This window comes from Bos indicus, chromosome 25 (genome assembly GCF_029378745.1).
Source record: "Bos indicus isolate NIAB-ARS_2022 breed Sahiwal x Tharparkar chromosome 25, NIAB-ARS_B.indTharparkar_mat_pri_1.0, whole genome shotgun sequence".
Taxonomy (NCBI): Eukaryota; Metazoa; Chordata; class Mammalia; order Artiodactyla; family Bovidae; genus Bos; species Bos indicus.
This window is the reverse complement of record NC_091784.1, coordinates 35159068-35163122: the sequence shown is the minus strand read 5'-3', so window position 1 is coordinate 35163122 and position 4055 is coordinate 35159068. Positions and strand designations below refer to the sequence as shown.

Here is a 4055-nt window from a genome sequence, read left to right as displayed (position 1 = left end):
CTCAATCCTTTGCGAATTCCCCAGAGCAAAATGTTCCCTTTCCACTAGAGTTCAGCTCTGTGGTAAACCTCAACTCTGCTGACAGCCTAAATTTAGATAAATTTCATTCTTGCTAAAGAGTTGAGAATTCCTGTTCACAAAGAGAACCCATCTTTATTTCACAGGAAGTCCCCTTTGAATCATGGGCAGAAGCACCAGGCTCTTCAAGGCTGCCCTCTATATGGACAGGCTGGGAGAGAATGTCCAATCAGAACAGACTTGGCCAATAGTGAGCAGAGCTTGTTATTTTTACTCTAAGCTCTTTGCTTTAGACATCTTTGCCACAAGCATTTTCCCTGCAAACATTTTCAACTTATTTATTCTTTTTGCCACATAGGGCTACTCACTGGAAAATACCCTGATGGTGGGAAAGATTGAGGGCAGGAGGAGAAGGGGGCGACAGAGGCTGAGATGGTTGGATGGCATCACTGACTCAGTGGACATGAGTTTGAGCAAAGTCCAGGAGATGGTGAAGGACAGAGAAGTTTGGTGTCTACAGTCCAAGGGGGTCACAAAGGCTTGGACATGACTGAGAGACTGAAAAAGAACAAATCTGTCATCAGGCAATTTTGCTGTAAAAGATAAAACAGTGCAAAATGAAAGAGGGACATTAAAAAGGACACCCTGAAACACGAAACCTGAATAACAAAATCCAACTAAAAAAACTTTATTGCGAAATACAAAACACTTGAACGAATTGAACATGTGTGTAAGTTTGTGACAAAACTGCACAAATAAGTTTTCGGGATTGCGCCTAAACCCTGTCTCTCATAGTGTCACGTACGTCGTTCCTAGCATCATGCATTTTTCTGCTTGTTGATTCGTATTCTCATTACACTTTTTTTTCCTTTCTCACTAAAATTTCTATTTTCAAGGGAGGTGTCAGTTTCCAGACGCTGGGGTGTGTGTTTGTAACAGCTCCAGACTGCACTGGGAAAGCCTCTGCACTGTTTTTGTTCTTGGTGCATTGTCCATATCCGGGTTGATAGATGTTCCAAAGTTCTGTGGGAAATGGGGGTTCAACGCTGAGCCTTTAAGGCCCTCAGCCTCTTTTTCCTCCCACATGGTATATTTAAAAATAAGAAACCAGCTGTTGGGGAACTCCTTGGTGGCCCAGTGTCTAGGACTCTGCTTTCACTGCTGAGGGCATGCAAGTTCAAGCCCTGGTTGGGGAACAAAGATCCCACAAGCTTTGAGTGGGGGAGAAGAAAAAAAACCCCAGCTCTTGGGGCCAATCATTGTCATCGATCAGCTTGATAAAGCCATCAGTTAACATCATTAACTGGAAGAAACACTAACACATTTCAGCCAATTGAAACCGAAGCGTCACCAGTTACAGTAAGTCCCCTATATACAAACTGTCATGTTGTGAACTTTTCAAAGAAGCAGACGTGCCTCCACACGCCAGCTGTTGTGCTATTGTGCTTTCCAAGATACTCTACGATTAAAAATATTTTCTTTATTTTTTTGTTTGTTTTTTATGTACATATTATTTGTTTGAAAACTATTATAAACCTATTATAGTACAGTATATATAGCTGATTGTATTAGTTGGTACCTAGGCTAACTTCGTTGGACTTACAAACAAATTGGACTTAACGAACATGCTCTCAGGACAGAACCCTTTGTATGTAGGGGACTTACTGTATTTTATCTTTCAAAGCCAATTAGTGATGTGGTGGCTTTCTGGATGGCTCAGTGGTAAAGAATCTGCCTGCCAATGCAGGTTTGATCTCTGAGTTGTGGAGATTCCCTGAAAGAGGAAATGGGCACCCATTCCAGCATTCTTGCCTGGGAAATCCCATGGACAGATTTCCATGGCAAGTCTGGTTGGATACAGTTCATGGGGTCACAAAGAGTTGGAAATACTGTGACTGAGCACACACAGGTGTGTGGTGAAAATGTTTGTAGCAAAAATGTTTGTGGCAAAGATGTCGACAGCAAAGATGCTTGAAGGTGAAATTACCTAGAACCGTTTCGAGGATAGATGGAATTCTGACTGTGTCTGGCAGGTGTGACACTGGTCAGTGATAAGTTCTCCTTACTAGAAAGGAAGCCTAACTTTCCACTCTGGGCCCAGGCTGCCAACACCTCGGTACTGCTCTTTGGGCCAAACATGGGCACTAAGACACAGAGCTCAGGCGTACAAGGGGAGGGAGGGCTGACCTAGCGAAATAAAGCTATTTTCTGATCACATAGCTATTTTCTGGATGGCATCACTGACACAATGGACATGGGTTTGGGTGGATTCCGGGAGTTGGTGATGGACAGGGAGGGCTGGCGTGCTGCAGTTCATGGGGTCGCAAAGAGTCGGACACAACTGAGCGACTGAACTGAACTGAAAGCTAAAGTAACACACATCTGTTGGATGTCTACACTGTTCTACAAGGTTCTTCTGTGTATTGAGTCTAGCAGGAGGCTCCAAGCTGGTGAAAAACCAGTCCCCACAGCAGAGCTGAAATGAGAATAAAGATCTTATCACTCTGACTCAGTACTAAGGAAGTGTCCTTTATCAGCATCAGTGGGAGCTGTGTTTCCTCTGGAAGGGGTAGAAATTCCATTGTAAGACAACCTGGAAAGAGGCCAGTCCTTGGACAGTAAATGGTGGTGGGGGGGTGGGGGAGACAGGGCTCAGACTGATGGAGAGCAAAGGTCTCTCTCTGTTCCCTGGCCTCAGGCCCGCTGAACCTACGCTCTGAGGCTCAGGCAACGGAATGGTTCATTTTATGTGTCAACTTGGCCAGGCTAAGATGCCCAGGTGTTGGTTGAACTCCTGTCTAGATGTGGCTGCGGAGGTATTTTTTAGATGTGGTTAAGGGAGGGATTGGGGGCAGGAGGAAAAGGGGATGACAGAGGATGAGATGGCTGGATGGCATCACCGGCTCGATGGACTTGAGTCTGAGTGAACTCCGGAAGGTGGGGATGGACAGAGAGGCCCGGCGTGCTGTGAGTCATGGGGTCGCAAAGAGTCGGACATGACTGAGTGACTGAACTAACTGAACATTTAAAAAAATACTTATTTACTTTTATTTGTTTATTTGGCTGCACCGGCTCCTAGTGGCGGCACTGGGATGTCCGATCTCTGCTGCAGCATGCAGGATCTTTAGCTGCAGCATGGGAACTCTTAGTTACGGCATGTGGGATCTAGTTCCCTGACCAGGGATCGAACCTGGTCCCCTGCCTTGGGAGTGCAGAGTCTTAACCACTGGACCACCAGGGACGTCCCTAGCCATGATTAACATTTAAATCAGTGACTGAATAAAGCAGATCGTTCTTTGTAATGTGATGTTGCTGTTCATTTGCTAAGTCGTGTCTAACTGTGTGACCCCATGGACTGCAGTGCATTGGGCTTCCCTATCCTTCACCATCTCCTGAGTTTGCTCAAACTCATGTCCATTGAATCGGTGATGCTCTCTAGCCATCACATCTCTCTGTCCTCCCCTTCTCCTCTTGCCCTCAATCTTTCCCAGCATCAGGGTCTTTTCCAGTGAGTCAGCTCTTCGCATTACAGTGTGATGGGCTTCATCCAATCAGTTGAAGGCCTTAAGAGCAAAGCCTGAGGATTCTGGGAAAGAAGGAACTCTCCTTGCAATACACAAATCCTCTCTGAGCTTCCCGTCTGCTGCCCTGTGAAACTTCGGCTTGACACTGTGACATCAGCCTGAACTTCCAGCCTGCCATCTTGTCCTACAGATTTTGGACTTGTACAGTCATGTGAGCCAATTCCTCAAAATAAATCTCTATCTCTGTTTATATAGCTATAGATAAACACTCTATCGTTCTGTTTCTCTGAGAATCCTGATTAACGCACACAATTTCTCCAGAAACCAGCTCCTGCGAGGGCTGAGGCTGGGAGTTGGGCAAGAATGGAGTTGGAAAGGAGGCTGTGGGTGGATTGACCCCTGTGGATTTGGGCTGCCGTCCCTTCCGAGGCTCAGCTGGGAGGGTGTGGATCAGGGTCAGCAGATGATGGCTTGTGAGCCAAATCCCTTGCAGGCCACTGTGTGCAGCCCATG

At 46.1% G+C, this 4055-nt stretch overlaps 1 non-coding gene across 1 annotated transcript; it reads right to left on the bottom strand.

The window, feature by feature from the left end:
• Positions 1-3187: 3187 nt before the first annotated feature.
• Positions 3188-3259, bottom strand: TRNAG-CCC (transfer RNA glycine (anticodon CCC)). Its single transcript has one exon. It is a non-coding gene; the product is annotated as a tRNA-Gly (tRNA).
• Positions 3260-4055: the final 796 nt, after the last annotated feature.